Source organism: Pogonomyrmex barbatus, unplaced genomic scaffold, assembly GCF_055798465.1.
Source record: "Pogonomyrmex barbatus isolate J1 unplaced genomic scaffold, ASM5579846v1 scaffold4, whole genome shotgun sequence".
Lineage (NCBI taxonomy): Eukaryota > Metazoa > Arthropoda > Insecta > Hymenoptera > Formicidae > Pogonomyrmex > Pogonomyrmex barbatus.
In genome coordinates, this window is record NW_028297138.1 from 84,761 (window position 1) to 102,825 (window position 18,065).

At 47.3% G+C, this 18,065-nt stretch overlaps 1 pseudogene; it reads right to left on the reverse strand.

Moving 5' to 3' along the window:
• Nucleotides 1–15,691: 15,691 nt before the first annotated feature.
• Nucleotides 15,692–17,072, reverse strand: LOC148935539 (large subunit ribosomal RNA; annotated as a pseudogene).
• Between the last annotated feature and the right edge of the window lie 993 nt (nucleotides 17,073–18,065).

Here is an 18,065-nt window from a genome sequence, read left to right on the forward strand (position 1 = left end):
AGATTGTCCATAGATATGCGAGTTTTAGATTGAAAGGTTCTACCCCTTTGAGTTTCAAATATTAATAACTTGGGGTGCTCTGTATTGTAGGGCTTATATCCACATACGTTTATTTCTGATGTTCGGGCTAATGCAATCGTTGTGTCATCCGTAGTTACGATATATATCTCGGGTGCTGTTTGGTTATCTCGTGGAGACAACTTTACTGCTGTCCCTTCATATAGGACATCATATCTGTTGAAATGACAAATGTCGTATGGTGAAACGGTCCAATAGGTTTCGGTTGTTACGTCGCAGGCGAGACGTGCTACGCGTGGAGCGAGTCTGCTCGCACTGGGCTGCGTGTTGGTTTTTTGCAGAATAACTTGACCGGATTATTGATATAAATTGCGATTGTATAGTCCGTATAGAAAGGTCGATAGTCTCCTAGAGAAGACGATATCATGCAGTCCTATCTCTGCATCTACGTCAATGACGATTGGATTCGGCAAACCGTAAAAAGAAGTATTTTCTTCGCGTAAATATTCTAAAAATGCCACGAATGCTTCGGAGCAGGGATCGCAGTCGGTTACCTCGCGCCAGAGAGCCAATTTAGTACCGCAAAAAATGCAAAGCCTTTCTTCTCGAGTAGTCCCAACGTTAATATAATGTCTTAAGATAGCGGTGAATTGTTGATCGAAATTATACCGGGATTTACACTCTAGGCATATGAGATTGGCAGAATTTGTATCGGTAGCTATACCGACGAGACCATATCCGAATTCGACTACACACCGAGAGATACTTATTTGGTCGTTAAAGACGGCGGCTGGATGTGTTCTCTTTTGACGCGAGCTTTCCGATCGTCCTCTGCACATAACGCGATTCACAAGTAAGAAATGAAAATTCACTTACCTTTCGTTGGCCCGGTTCCTGGATTCGGGTTTTCGATTCTCGTTGTCGGCCTGGCGGGTCTCGGGATGCACGCTAGGATGCGGGGCGTCTGGAGACGACGTTGCTGGACTCGGAGGACTTGGAGCCCACAGGCTGTTCTCGAAATGCGCTTCGTATTCTGGCTGGTAGATTTCTTCACACCCGAGCAATTCACTCAAATCACCGGTGAGCGCAGATTTAATTTCGTATAAGGTGCGACGAATAGCACGCTGACGTCCGGCGCGGTTTTTACGTTTATTAGGCATCGGGAGTGACCATGAAGGGAAATACTGCTTCCCTTACAAGTTGCGAATATAAAATATTGAACTTTCTATCGCGATGAGAACCTGTAACCCTCTGTGGGGAGTAGTACGGGTGGACGCACAACTTGCTAGCCAAGAGGCGGGACAGGTTGTCAGTTATCTTGTAATTTGGCGACTGAAAAGTGCGTGAGAAGCGGTACCTCTCTTGGGGAGTAGTGCGGGTGGACGCACAACTTGCTAGCCAAGAGAGAAAGCACAGCCTCCCGGAACGCTTGTTATTTGATTGAATTACGCGTGGTCACTCTACCTCGCGAACTCTGTCGATTATACGTTTCGCTAGGATGGGTGGAAGGATTTGGATTTATTAATTGTTTGACACTGATCACTTTTCACTTATATATATATATATATATTGTAAGATGTTCAATTACAAGATTAATACAAAGATTAATTAAATTGTAAATGCTTTTACAATTAAGTTTAAATTGAATGATGCTAAATTCACTAGTACCATAAAATTGGGATTGATTTGAAATTATATTTGAATTATTTCTTAACACTTAGAATTGGAATTGATTCGAAATTATTTCTTAACACTAGAATTGGAATTGATTTGAAATTATTTCTTAACACTAGAATTGGAATTGATTTCTCTTAACACTAGAATTGAATTGGAAGAGGGAGTTCACGGACTGGAGGTCCTCTCCAGTCGGATTCGCGAGATGAATTGCTCACAGTCGGCCGTGCACTGAAGTGCTTCGATTCGGCTGCTCGAAACTGCGGCGACGCTATGGTGGGGTGCGCGCTCGATGTGGGAGGCGCTGGTGGTGGGAGTGCGGCGCTCGCGTGGGAGGCTAGGGACGTACCACGTCTGTTCCTTGCTTCGTGTTATATAGAAAATTATCATTATAAAATTGAAAAGAGTAATACTTTTACAATAGGGAATAAAATTAGTAATTTATTCGTTTATTCTGACGCGACAGACGTGACATCGGTAATGTTTCGTAATTCTACTACCTCGTTACGCAGTGTTGCGATCTTTTCAACGACGTCACTATTTTTCATTTTTTGCGAAAAGCGTTCATTTCTGCTTTTAAATCGTTTCTATCGTCCGTTTCGGAGCGTTCCGCGGATGCGATGCATGTTCAACCTCTTTCTCGAAGAGACATTTTATTTTATCGTGTATTCATTGTGATAGGCGTTCTCTGCATGAAAGATTTTAGTTTTAAAATTTTAAAGGAGAAATTTACGAAGTTTTTCTTTGCAGGTTTAACAATTTCCCAACGAGCGGGAACTCAACGTCTGTAAGGTCTCCGGGCAGTTTTCCCGCCAAGCAGAGCCTTGTAGATTGTCACGTCCCAGCGCCGAGAGTACCTCTGGTCATGTCTAATGTAAATTTTTCAAAAATTTTAATTATTTATGACTGACTGTATCAGGAGACAGCACAAACAAACCCTTCCTGTACATTCAATAAAAGAATATAAAAAATTTTAAAATTATTTAAAGAATTATACAATGGCCACTTCTTACCACAACCTTATGGCGCTACTTCAACCTTAATGTTCCTAGTGAATTTTCCCTAGAAGCTCACTAACAAAAAACAGAACATACTGAAATCATTTCTCCAGACTGTTCAGTAAAGTAACAAGAAAATAGAGCTTAATATCGCATCCTTATCTAAGTATTTCAACATTAACAACAAAATCTCAACAAATAGTAAATAATGAATAAAAAACAAATGTAGGAAATAAAACCTCGCCCATGTAATGCACGAAAACTATAACAAAACATTTACACAATTATCGGTACATTGTAATATCTTTATTACCAATTAATAAACAAAATCATATAATTATAAAAATAACAAAATACCAACCAATTTCTTTATATCATCAAATATAATTTCAGAAATTAAGAAACTCTTATATATCAAACACTTTCACTTTTGTTCCATTTTAATCATAATAAATATAAAAGATAATAACAAAACTAATAACAATAGAAAGGATATGAATAAGGAATAAAAGTCATAATGACAATATAACAAAATTCATGACAAAACATTTATTCAACAGTTCACCTGATACATATCCTTATTTCAAGGATAAATTTTGTTGACGTCCTAATATGCATATATTTTTCTTGTATAAATACATTCTCCATCAAAAATTATTTCGACAAATAATTATAGTTTGTGGTTACGATTCTTAATTCTCAAGATATAAACAAAATTAAGGGTATATGAAAGCACACACACATATATACATATATACGTACATTATGCATTTCCTTATAAGATATAGTTTTCTTTATGAAATTATATAAACAACCCGGATAGAAACATATTTTATCTCAGAAAAGAAATTCTACGATTTAAATTTCGTTTTATAAAATTTATAAATAAATAAATTATTATGTTAACAAATAATTATTATAAAAGATTTGGACAACACACAGGAAATCCTGCAACTTACCTCATTACACATACCTATCTAACTCGCACCGTTTAGAAGATATTTAAACAATTATAAAGTTCCTTATATACACTTACCTCAAAAACTCAAATCAGTTCAACAGGCAAATCTCCGTATATAAACCAGTTCAACTTGTAGAAACCTTCATCCTAGACTTATATTTATAATTGTTACTTCCCTTTTTTCATTAACACTAATCCTATGGCTATGACAAAAATCTTGAATATTAATGTGCATGGAAAACTACCCTAACAATTCAACCAATCACAATCAGAGCCATTTCGTATCTGAAAACATTTAATAAATAATGTATTACAAATGTAAAAAAAGATACTGATATTTTAGATATACTAATTATATGATATAATCATTATTATTACAAAAATTGTAAAGTATATCTAAAATGATATTGCGATAATTAATATTTATTATAAAAGCTTAAATTCAAGCAAATTATATGTTTGTTAATTATAAGAAAGGAATTATTATAACGAAGTATAACTCTTTGAAAGCAAAAATAAGCCAACGTTAAATGTCAAGGCCGCCATAATATTTAGTCACAGGTGTGACTCATGATCAGTTTGTAAGCAAAAATAATCCAATGTTAAATGTCAAGGGCGCCATAATATTTTAATACCACGAGTCATCGCTGACTCATAGCAAATGTAGACTAAGTCGACCAATAGTAAACTATGTCAAGGACAACTAGAAGGTCTTAAATGCGTGAATCATAGTTGACTCATAATGAAAGGCTTTATTCAGACCTGTAGAATCATAACATTGGAATTTAGGTCACCCCTACTTCCATGTTTTGGCAACATATAAAAACCTCAAGCGACGATACCTTGGAGCTTATTCGCGCAGGCATTCACGCATTCATTCATTCGTACCCACTTGCGATTCACATCCACGGACACTTACATTTTATTCGCATTCGCACTTGTACCTGCACGTACATTTTTGCACTTGTACTTCTACTCGCATTCGCTAAATATATATATATATATATATATACCTATCATTTATAACAGTGAATAAATTCCAATTCAAATAACCACAAGTGTGATATTATATTATTCCTTATTCCTAAAATCGAAAACTCTTTCCTGAAGATAAAAGTCATTTCGACATTCCTGTTACCTACTTCCTTCGCAGTATCTAATCCTGAGGTTTTACCCTCTTAACCGCATGGAAAAGAATCTCACAAATAACGTGTGAGTGTAGCTGTCGAGGATCTGTTGATTTCGGCTCCGTCCGATCTATCAGGACCTCCCAGGACGTCACAGCATCCTCCCAGACGCACGGAGCGTGGGGGAAGAGGTGGCGACCCCGAGAAGGTTACGGGACTACCCTCCCATCACCGGAGGCTCCGACATCCCCCGGTTTCACGCCCTATGAAGAACATCGACCATTTAGACATAGGAATCCTTGAATCCCTTCAACCACAGGGACTCGGCGCAATACCCAGTGAACGCCGCAAGTGCCTTCGGACTCGACACAAAGAACTGCGCGGCATCCAGCCATCGCCATCCGCCCTGCGGAACCAGCTCGCGCAGTGCTACCCTCTGCGCCTCGAACAACGGGCAGTGCAGTAAGAAATGCTGCACTGTATCCGGACTACCACACGAGCATGCGTCGTCACTCGCAAGACCGAGTGCGTTTAATCGCGCGCGGAAATTTCCGTGGCCTGTAAAGGCCAGCGTGATTGGCTTCCAAAGAAGAACACATGGCCAAACTATCACGCACATCCTTAAAGAAGGCGAAGGTGGTACTGTCTTTATTTGACAAGACCCATCTGGCCTGCCATAACTCAATCGCCTCTTCCCTTATTTATTTCAGCGCTACGCAATTATCCGTACCCGACGGTATTTCTAAATTTCCTATCCTGGTGTCACTCCCTACTCTGACCTGATAGCGCGCGGCGTACTCCCGGAGTACGATGTCAATCGGTGCCGCCCCAGCAACGACTCCCACGAGGCCGTGCGGTATGCGCCGGTCACCGAGATCAAGACACGGCGCTGCAAGGCCCTCAGGAGCTTCAGGTCACCTACGGTACAGAGGTCAGCCCACCCCGCGGCAGCATAAGCCACCGTCGGTGCGAACACTCCCCTGTAAATTGTGGAGAGCGCTCGGAACTTCAGTCCCCAGTGCGCTCCAGCTAACCTACCTAACCTTTGAAACAGCAAACCGACTTTGCCATTTAAATATTCGCAGTGCGATCTAACTTTGAGATACCTATTAAAATGCACGCCAAGATATCTAACCGACGTCTTAAATTTAATACTTTTCCCGCGAATTTTTATTATCGGCGGCCTATCTCCGAAGTCGACGGCTTTTTTCCCGTTCGTTTTTCGTTTTCGGTCCGGCCGCGCTCCTCCCCGTCTTCCTATTGGATTTCACGCTATTCCTTCCGATCTGAGAACTAGAGCTTCAGTCTTACGATCGGAGAGCTGAAGCTTCGCGACCCTACACCAGTCCTCAATCCGGTCTACCGCACGTTGGCCCTCTATTTCAATTTCCCGGCGCGAGTTTCCGCTAACAACCACTGCGAGATCGTCAGCGTACGCAACGAATTTAAATCCCGCGTCCTCCAACAACCGCAAAAGACCGTCGAACATGAGGTTCCAGCAGATCGGACCAAGCACGGATCCCTGCGGGCATCCCCTCGCCGCCCGCCTGGACACCTCTACCGAGCCGAGCCGAATCCCGACTACACGATTCTCGAAATAGCTTTGGAGGACGTTGTAAACGTTTCGTGGGCAGTCGCGCTTCTTTAGACTATCTAACACGAGGGGCCACCAGACATTGTCAAAGGCCCCGGAGATGTCGAAGAGAAGGGCGACGGCGTACCTCCCCCCGGAGGCAGTGGCCATACGCCGCAACTCGACAACAGCGCCCTCCGCCGACCTTCCGGGCATAAACCCGAACTGCCGATCGGAGACCCCACCCAGCGCCAATGACGTGCCCATGAGGCGAGACTTGAGAAGTTTCTCAAACAATTTCCCTACGACGGAGAGGAGACAGATGGGTCTGTAGGACTTTGGGTCCCTCTCGTCCCTCCCCTCCTCTTTCAGAAGGACCCGAAGCGAGCCCGCCTTCCAGACCGAGGGGAAGACGCCCCATCGAAGGCACCCATTATACAACCTAAGGAACTGACCGGGGATCACTCTGCAGGCCGCCCTCAACACAGCGACCTCTATCCGATCTGGCCCCGGGGCTTTATTATTTTTAAATGTTCTCACCGCCGCAGCCATTTCCGCCACCGTGAAGAAAGGTGTATCGGCTGTAGCGGGAGACACCCTAGATGAAGATCTAATTCCACGCTGTTCTGGCGTGTCATCGCTTTCCCGGTCTTCCGGGACGTGCACGTCCAGGAGGCAGCCGGCGGTTTCCTCCAAGGTCTTCGTGGAGCCATCGCCACATCGGAGTGCGCTCAACACACTCTCCACCCGGAGTTTGCTCGCTTGGTGCCTATAAACGAAGCCCCAAGGCTCCGAATTCCTGTTCGATGTGACGAACTCCCGCCAGCTTGCGAGCTTCGCCCTCCTCACCTCTCGGCTGTATTCCCGCAAAGATGAGCGGTATTCCAGCCTTAGAGCGAAGCGAGTGGGCTCGTCCCGCTCCATCTGAAAGGCACGCCTCTTCCTATACACGCTCTTTTTGAGCACCGTCAGCTCTCTCGTCCACCAAGGGTTGGATTTTCTAAATTGCCTTTTTCTCGGCATCGACGCGGAGCAGGCTTCGGTGAGAACCGTCGCCATCCTCTCCGCCATTACCTCGATACGATCCGCGGAACACAATTCGAGGGCCTCCAGTTTTGATCGTGAAAGATCGGTCAGGCTCTCGGAGAATCGCTCCCAATCAGCACGACGAGTGTCGAACCTCGCGCTCGCGATCCCCCGGTCTTCGCCCGACCCCTTTGGCACTCTCAGCCTTATGTCCACGGCGCTGTGATCGCTGGTCGTCCACTCCCGCCTTACTTTCCATTCGCCGATGAATTGGTTCATGGAGGGCGACGCCAGGGTCACATCGATGTATGATGCGCCCCTTGCCGTCCAGAAGGTGGGACCCTGCCCAGCGTCATTCACAACGCTCATGCCAGATGCCCGAATGAGATCCTCAAATTTGGCACCTCTGTCGTCGGTCTGCTGGGGATCCCAGAGTGACGACCGGGCATTGGCATCTACGGCAACTAATGTAACGTCAGGAGAGCCAACGTAAAAATTTCTTTTCCTTCCCCTTTTCCCACCTGCGCAGAAGCGCCACTATTCAAGCCAAAGTTGGCAACAACCGGCTCTCCTGCCGTTGACATATCATGCGTTACGCCTTACCGCCAGTGAATTTACACTGTAATAAATATAAGTAATAAAATTAAATAATAATAATAAATAAGTCATGCTAACAATGCATCTAATTAGTTGTAAAATTATTAATACTACAATAAGGCTCGCGTTGCTGTTGCGCATCATCTCCAGTCAGCCGCGCGCTGATTGGCCGACCAATGACCATTATAAATATGTGCGTCTAGTCTAGTTTATAGGCTATGACCGCCGCGAGCGCCACGTGCGTTGGCGTACCCACGCCATCCGCCATCTTGCGCCACGTGCTTTGGCGTACCCACGCCATCCGCCATCTTGCGCCACGTGCGTTGGCGTACCCACGCTACCGCCACGTTGCGCAACAGCGCCGCCGCAGGCACGCGTTACAACGCGCGGCCATGCTCGTTCACTCTTGTACGCGCCGTCGAGTAGTACACATCGTGCGAGTGTCAATCCAAATCTAATCCCAATTCCAATTCTAATTTTAAGTCAATTCTATTTCGTCTCAATCTAGTTAAGTTAATTAAGTGATCATTTGTATTCTAAATTTTGTATTGCTCTAAATTTAACCAAGTGTTACGCGAGTGTAATTCGATTCATGAATATTTGAATATAGTAAGTACAGTGTATTCGCCACGTGTCATTCATTGCATCATCCTTCCTATCGCCGCGAGAAATCGGAAGTGTTCGCGAGGCTAAAGAGGCAACGGGCATTTATAACAACTCAAACCTTATTTTACCGAATAATTAGCAGTTAAAGCGAGAATTCCGATCGTTTCCGGGGGCAAGGTGTTGTGCGTTATCCGCACTTACCACGAAGGAAACATTGGACTTCGAGCACGCGGTAGCTCATGCATTCCAACGCGATGCCGAACCATAATACGTAATTGGCTCGCAGCCGAATGCAATATCCTTACCCTAATCTTTTAACTAAATATAATATACGCCTGGAGCCTCTACCGAATGCCTAAGGTACGAAAAAACCGCGCGGGTCGTAACAACGCACTTCGGCGGCTTGAATACGACCTCCACGTGGTCGCGATTTACGATCATAACGCGATCATCGGCGAGGAAGTGAGTTACGACGGCGAGTACGAACTCCTCGTGCATGACCGCCTCTGGAGCGCCTTACCGGCCCCGTCCACCCCCGTAGCAGCTTACCAGGGAAGCAGTTTCGGACCACGCATCTCCCTCGAGGAGTATCTGCGCAGAGCGGACACCGAAAGGTAGGTGAAAATTATACATCGAGTTTTATTCCCGGTTGCTTTCGCGTTCCCATCTTGCATACGTTTTAGTAAAATATAGAGTATAAAGAAATTAGACGTGAATGAATATAAGCGTACTCGCGTTCAAAATTCTTTCGGGTTGCGTCACTCGTTTTGTTCGCGTCGACCGACCGTCGCATAGTTGCATCGCCCGACCGGAAGGGTTTTACGACCGACCCTTTTTTTTTTGCCGCCCTTGCCACTTTCTCCTAAGGCATGTAGGGTTTTGAGCCGGCTTATCGCTACGCACGGAAATATTCCAGTTTCGTAATACCATTTTAATATTGAATATTCGCCGCGTAATATTAATTCCCGTTATTTGACGTAATGTGCCCGCCTTGCTTTCTCGAGCCACGAGATTCGCGCACTCACCCGGCCGCCGTATACAGATACCGTAGGAGCACGGTGCGTTGCCTTACCACGTTCGGATATCGACGCGTGGACGACGCTATCGCCGAGTTACTCCCTAATAGTGCCGAATATCTTTGCTTTCGATGTAAGGAAGAAATACCAGAGGGAACTCTTACGTATCGTCTTGAATTGGTCCACGCGTTCCAGTTCGGGTATACTTCCGCCCGGGATCATTGCGATTGCTGCCGCGCTAGTCTTGTAATAGTCCGCGACATTGAGCTCTGCCCTGACTGCACCGAAGTTTTTACTGTGTCTCTAGAAGTGCTCAGGGAATTAGGCAACGCTATAGAGAACATCTGCGGGCGATACTACCTCGACGAGACCAATCCCGCTCCCGACGGCATCCTATCGCGCCGGCTAACCAACTTCTCTGTTGCACTGATCCGCTTACAGTCTAATAATCGCCCAACGTCTGGTTAAACGCAACGTTAGCCGTGTAATTCACTGAAATTTCCTGAGAACTTAATAATTCGCCGCTGACATTATCGGAGGGGTTCCCGCGGATTTGAGCAGTATAATCAGGGTTTCGTACTCCTTAATTCCTTAATTCCTTAATTCTTCCGAACCGCTGTTGGCGATTTGCCGCTCGATCGCTGGCAGCGTCGCCGAGAGGCGAGCGTATTCCCGCCTTGGTCCAGTGCCACGTGGCGATTTGCTTTGGCAATCTCGCCACCGCCTGCGACGTAACACTAACAGTCTCTCCCCCCTCAGGGAATGAAACACCATCTCGAGGTGCCTGAGGTGAATCTCGATATCGTCGCTGTACTGGAAGTAACACGACACGACGTATAGCGAGATCCCAGGGGCCTGCACTTCCGCATACACACAGTGCGTCGTGCTAAGCTGCGAGACAAACAATAATTGGAATTGAGGGTTACAGACCACCACCGCAGCCCACGGACGTTGCGAGCGTACGGCAGCCACCCTCATCCCGACACCTAGCCCTACGAAGGTGTGGCCCGCTCCCTGCTTCCTGACGTGGGGTTCCTGCAATAACAGGACGTCAAGTCGTTTTTCCGCGACGAGTTGACGCACCTCTCCCGTAACCACAGTCGAACGCCGTATGTTCAACTGCAGTATCCTAACTCCCGTGGACACTATCAAAGATTTCGAAGCGTCGGCCGTCCGCCTCACCGGCGACCGAGAACCTAACCTCGATACAAACTGGGACTGGGGCTGGGGGGTATTTGTAGACTCTTTCGTCGGGTTCAGTGCGGAATCTAGGTCGTTCGCGGATCCGATCGCGTTTCTATTATTCCTACACGCGGAGCTATCTTTCTTATTTCTAATCGCCCCTTGTCCCTCCTGGTTGAAGACCACAGGCAGGGACCCCCTCGCGAGAACTCCGTCATACCTATCCAACATTATACGGACGACACGAAGGTCGCAACCTGTGGACTGTGCCTCGTCGCGTACTGGACCGCGCACGCACCCGGACACAGCTCGGCGAGGCGCTCCCAAGGAAGAGGACGCCGTCACCGATCGCGCGACCGAGCGGACCCGCGACCCGACGCCAGACACGTCCCGTGCTTCCATGGTTACGTCCCGTCCTGGCCGGAAGCGTGAGGCCAGGCGGGCACTCCTCCTCACCACGTCTTTAGAATTTTTGAACGAAACCATATTGTTCCCACGAGTACGGTGGAAGGGATGTCGAGCGACGTAGAGCCACCTTTACGCCACCAAGCGCCAAATCCACCACGAAATGGCGGGGCCCCTCAACCCAAGTAGAGGGATATTGGGGAGGGGAGCACGCGCCAGACCAGGGCGAGAAGACGGCGTCGCTCCACCCATCCGAGGAGACAAACCACGCATTCCAAAGTCACGGGACCAGCCCACCAGCACATGCGTTGTGCTTGCCACATAGGAGTCATTTGTTCATGGAACAGACTCATGGCTATGCTGTGTTAATAGGAAGCCCATGGAGAGGAAGGGAGGAGAAGCGCGCACCGGCCGTCCGCCTCGACCCCTCGCAGACTGTCAGCATGGCTTCCGCCACTCGAGCCGCGTACAGGGTCGTCACCGCAACCACCGGACAACGCTATGGAAGGGAATGGGAAGGGGGAGGGGATGTCACTACTGCTGATTGGTTCCCCCATTACGGGGTATCCAGCGGCACCCATCGAGGAGGTTGCAGTCTGTGACACGGAGTGAGAGAGGCTGTATATTCGCGTCATCACTCCAACACCGCCAGTAGATAGGGACAGTGGGAATCTCGTTAATCCATTCATGCGCGTCACTAATTAGATGACGAGGCATTTGGCTATTTTTTTTTCCAATCATATTCGAAAATACGACATTATACTTTTTCAAGTAGGGAGAGAAGTCAACTGAGCTCCAGCCAATCGAGCTCCATCAATCCAAGTCATTCGCGGCTTTCACCTTACTGCCGTGCTCTTATTAAACACGTGGAACATCGCAAGACCACCAATTAGTGCACGCGTGGACAAGATTTTAATGTCTTTCTTCTTAATTATGCCTAGACGCAGCAAGTCCTGTGCTGATTTGTCGCTCCAAATGCCTCGCCACGACAATGTTATTGAGGTGAACAATTCAGTTTGCACTACAAACCTTTGTTTCACCTGTTCTTCTAGGCTCTGATAATATTCTACCTTGCGATGGTGTGCTGCGTCCAAATCAATTTGATCGTTTACTATTTGTGCATTTAACACGACAGCCGTCGTGCCCTGCTTTGCAATAATGTCGGGCTTCCTAACTACAGATTCAACTTCAAGTCGCGGCTCAACGTTAACACTAAAACCTCGCACCTCGAGGCCGCGAGCGACGTACGATGCGACTGCGTCATGCCTTCGTATCCTGAAACCATGCGTGCGATGGCATTGTTGTAGAATATGGTTCAGGGTTTCCGCCCTATTGCAGCCTGCCCGACAGAACCGATCTTTTGGTCTGCCTCTAGTAGTGCGCGATTTGGTCGGCAAGGCGTTTATACGCATCTTGCATGATTGTAAGAAATCTTTACCAGAAAGAAGACGCGTTCCCTCTGAGATCCACAGATGTTGTTGTTGCACTTTAGCGGATTCTTTCAACCCAGCGCCATCTACCTTACTGTATAAGTCCTCAGCCCATCTTTTGTCGAGGTCCGACAAAAGGGTTTGCAACTGCTGCAAGCCATCCTTGAGCCTGGTATTACATTTCTCAATTTCCGCTCGCCAGAAGCTCCCAGGAATCTATCCTGTCTGAAGGTCTGCCACAGGCAGCCTCCTGAGCCTGTTAAGCCTCCGCATTGGGGCCGTCCATCTGAGCGAAGCAATTCCCAAACCACCCGACTTAACATTGGCGTGTATATGCATTGGGAACATCGGATGGTAGCGCTAACCACCTTCGCACTGCAGCACGTACAACCCTATCACTCTTCCTAAGGACACTAACATTTATATTACTCAATTCGAGTTGATGATACAGGGCTGGTATCACCATGGTTCTCAGTGCAAACAAGCGTTGTTGGGGTTTGAGTGGCGCCGCAGTCAATTTATCGAGAGACAATTTTAATCCGGGAACTATATCCATCCTAAGACGGCCCTCAGGTGTAAATGGAACGCCTAAATATTTCCATTGGTCAGATCGCTTCAGCGAAGGCAACATCCCGCCGTCGCACTCAAAAACAGTATCTTTATCTATAATTGTCTTCTTTTCATGAGGCACGTTGCGCAACGAGACCGTCATACTCTTCGCAGCGTTGATTTGAAGGCCACAGCTCTTCAGATAGTCGATTGAAATGTTCAGGATCTTTTGCAATCCCATAGGAGTAGAAGCAAAGAGAAGCAGGTCATCAGCAAAAGCAGTCGCATTTATGCGCATATCTCCAATACGGGCTCCAATATCATCTGGAAGCTTAGTCAGAAGCCGATCCATAATCATATTAATAATAATAGGAGACATTGAATCTCCTTGCTTTACTCCGCACGCGGGACTAATCAATTCAGATCTCCATGAATCGCAACAAAGAGCCGTGGTGCTGCGCTTGTATACATCCATAATATATTCTATCATGGGCATAGGTAGCCCCATATTACCCAACGTGTCACGTATTGTACCGTGCGATACAGAATCGAATGCCTTCGCGATATCGACAGACGCTATAAAGAGAGGCTTGTTGTGCCTGTGGTGGTATCTCAAAATTAAGTCAAGAAGGAAAATATTATCGGAACAGCCGTCGGTAGGTCTAAATGCCCGCTGTCTTGGGTCAAGATGCACCCCATGCAACATACGAGAGGCCAAAACCTTATGTAATGTTCTTACGAGCACGGATGAGACTGTGATTGGCCTAAAGTCCGACGGATCCGAAGCCTTGGCCTTCTTTGGGATCAAGGTTGTTAGTGACTCCAATAGATACGTGGGAGATCTACCACACCACAGGATTATATTAAATACTCGAACAAGTACCTCCATTGGCACACGCCTTAAGAAGCGCGCTGACAGCCCATCAAGACCCGCGGAGGTAGTGCTCGGTGGACGTGCCTTTCTAATCTCTAATGCGGATATGGGCGCCCAAAGCTCCCTGACAACGGATTTCGGTTGTCCGGGACCGGGGGAGATGTCAGAGCGTCCTCTCATGACCTCTTTCCAAAAAGGAACCATAACGTCCCTGGGGGGAGCATGTACATCCGCGACATCGTCCGCAGAAGCATCCGCAGACATTTGCTACGATTCTTTCGCCACAAGTCCTGCGTTTGCGCATACTCGGCACGACGTGCTTGCTTTCTACTCAATGTCTGGGTCACTTGATGGGACTGCTTGGCCGTTCTAGGCTTTTTATTAGGAAAAACACTTCGCAAGTAAAGGGTAAGCTGTTCCAGAATATCGTCACAACTGCATCGAGAAAGTGAGTCACAGATACTCACACGATCCATAATTTCGGAAATCACTCCTTTCGGGGGCTGGCAGTGCTTCAATAAATTCCCTAATCCGGATCCTATACTCGTCAGGAGGGAGAGAGTCAAAGGTAACATGAGATCCATCATCTGAGTCAGCAGAAAGTGAGGCAAGAATCTCATTTACGATCGTTCTATACTTCTGCTGCTTTCGCTTCCCCTTAATACCCTCCAGAGTTTTTTCAGGAAAATCGCGGAGCAGCGCCTGATTGAGAAACCTCTGCAGCGACAGCTCAGCCTCCCTCCTGGCGAGTAGACGGGTCTCTTCGTCAGTCCATCTCGCCTTAACAGCAACGGTGTTTTGTTGCGAGTCGAACCAGTCAGGGTGGGCACTACGACAATGGACACCTCTGCCTATCTTGTTTTCAAAGACTCGGCCACAGCCAGGGAACTCGCACGCAACTCCTGAACTAGATCTCACCGGAACAGCCGAAGACATCTGCCGACTCCTGGTTGCTGGAACCCTGAGGCCAGAGGGCCCGGGGTTATCATTCATCCGAGGCTTGTTTTTATTATTTGGGCCAGCATTAAGAAAGAGCCAAGGGGGTTGGCAGCCCCCAAGGCCCCAGATCGCCGTAACACCATTTAGCTATTGCCTAAAAAGCAATACCCGGGAGCACCACGAGGAGGTAGGTGTACGACTTGGACGTGAGAGGCTGAAGGACCTAACAAGAGGTCTGTATTACGCATCACGCCCCAACTATGACCCTTAAGAGAGTCATAGTTACTCCCGCCGTTTACCCGCGCTTGCTTGAATTTCTTCACGTTGACATTCAGAGCACTGGGCAGAAATCACATTGCGTCAACACCCGCGAGGGCCATCGCAATGCTTTGTTTTAATTAGACAGTCGGATTTCCCTAATCCGTGCCAGTTCTGAGCTAAGTGTTGAATGGCGGCCGAAGAGGACGACCACGACGGCTCGCGCCGCCACGGAAGCCTCGCAGCAAGGAAGATCCGCGGGAGGCCAAGGCACGGGACCGAGCTCGGATCCCGGAACCGGCGCGAGAACGCCGAGCGTTCACCTCGCCCAGGCCCGGCACGTCAGCCAGACCCGCTTCCCGACCAAGCCCGACACGCCCCGCTCCTTGGCAGAGCCAATCCTTATTCCGAAGTTACGGATCCAATTTGCCGACTTCCCTTACCTACATTAGTCTATCGACTAAAGGCTCTTCACCTTGGAGACCTGCTGCGGATATGGGTACGAATCGGCGCGACACCTCCACGTGGCCCTCTCCTGGATTTTCAAGGTGCGAGGGGAAGATCCGGACACCGCCGCAACTGCGGTGCTCTTCGCGTTCCAAACCCTATCCCTGCTAGAGGTTTCCAGGGAACTCGAACGCTTATACAGAAAAGAAAACTCTTCCCGGATCTCCCGATGGCGTCTCCAGGTCATTTTGGGTTACCCCGACGAACACTCTTACGAGGGCCCGAATTGTATGCGGTTCCGCTGCCGGGTTCCGGAATAGGAACCGGATTCCCTTTCGCCCGACGGGCGTGTGCCTCTCACTCAGCACTACATTATATCATTATGTATTTCTGTATGCACTTTGTGTGTGGACACTAGAGTATCGCACGCCGTCATTGACATAGGATTTCTCCTAGAGCTTAGGATTGACTGACTCGTGTGCAACGGTTGTTCACATGAAACCCTTCTCCACGTCAGTCCTCCAGGGCCTCGCTGGAGTATTTGCTACTACCACCAAGATCTGCACCGACGGCGGCTCCAGGCAGGCTCGCGCCCAGATCCTTCTGCGCACACCGTCGCGACCCTCCTACTCGTCAGGGCTTCGTGGCGGCGCGTACGACAACGCACGGACGCCGCCCCACTTGCCGCTGACGGCAGAGTATAGGCTCGACGCTTCAGCGCCATCCATTTTCAGGGCTAGTTGCTTCGGCAGGTGAGTTGTTACACACTCCTTAGTGGATTCCGACTTCCATGGCCACCGTCCTGCTGTCTTAAGCAACCAACGCCTTTCATGGTATCCCATGAGCATCGAGTTGGGCGCCTTAACTCTGCGTTTGGTTCATCCCACAGCGCCAGTTCTGCTTACCAAAAATGGCCCACTTGGCACTCTGATCCGAGATGCTCGTGGCTTCATAGTTCAAGAAAGCCAGAGATCTCACCCATTTAAAGTTTGAGAATAGGTTGAGGTCGTTTCGGCCCCAAGGCCTCTAATCATTCGCTTTACCAGATGAGACTCGCGCGCGTTCCGTGCGGGAGGGCCGAGTGCCAACTATCCTGAGGGAAACTTCGGAAGGAACCAGCTACTAGATGGTTCGATTAGTCTTTCGCCCCTATACCCAGTTCCTACGATCGATTTGCAGCCAGGGCCCCGGTGGTCATGTGGGGGATATCAGCGGCTTCCGTGGTAGGGATGTTCTTCATCCAGGGACGCATCACGTCTTTTATTTTTAATATGTATATATATATATATATATATATATGCTGAAATGAATGAAATTAAACGTAATAATTAAAATTTTATATATTGAAATTATTGTTTTAAAAATTACTTAAAGTATGTCTATGCGCTTGACGTGACATCACCTACCGTGACTTAAGATGATCGACGTAGATATTTCTCAAGTGAAATCCGAGGTTGGAATTAAAGATCGCACATCGAGGAGGCGGGTGCTGGCGGGGCTGGCCGTCCACTCCAGAGCTTATTATGCACTAGGAGTTCGTACTCTCCGTCAAATTCTGCTTCCCTGCCAATTATCTCGTTGTAATTGTAGATGTTTGCCACGTGGAGGTCGTACTCGAGATGTCGGATGAAGGTCTTGCGATCGCCACGATTCTTCCTGCCTTTCGGCATTCGTGTGAGACTTCGAATTATTCAAATATTGACGGAGGTAAAACAATGGTTATCATTCGGCTGCGATTCAATACGCGTTGCGTTTTGACTTCGCGAAGGAGCGATGATATTTATCGTGCCCAAGAATTTCGAGTCTCCGTCGTGGTAAGTGCGGATGGACGCACAACACCTGCTCCAGGAGACGCTCGGCGTTCTTGTTTTAATCAACTGTAACGTCCGGAGAGTCGCCATTTATATTTTTTTCCCCTTCCACGCATGTAATATCACCTTAGTATAATTCATCGCCAGCGACCGAGAACGGCCATTGGCTCTCCTGCCGTTCCGCCTAACATGGCGCGCCTCACCACTATTATGTTACACAGATGTAATATTATTTTAACCATCTTCTTCAATAGTTATAAATATTAACATTTAGTAACACATGTATTCGATTATCCTAACCACTTTCTTTACTGACTATAAACAACAATATTTGACATAATACACGAAATACTTCATAAATTATATTTTAAAAATATTTAAATTATAATAATAAATATAATGTTCCTTAAATATACCTAAATATAATACCTGCATTAATAATAAACTCATGTTAATGATAACGATATTAATTTAATTAATTGTAAGATTATTACTACAATAAAGCTCGCATTACTGTTACGCGCATCATCTCCAGTCAGTCACGCGCTGATTGGCTGACCAACCGCCATAGATA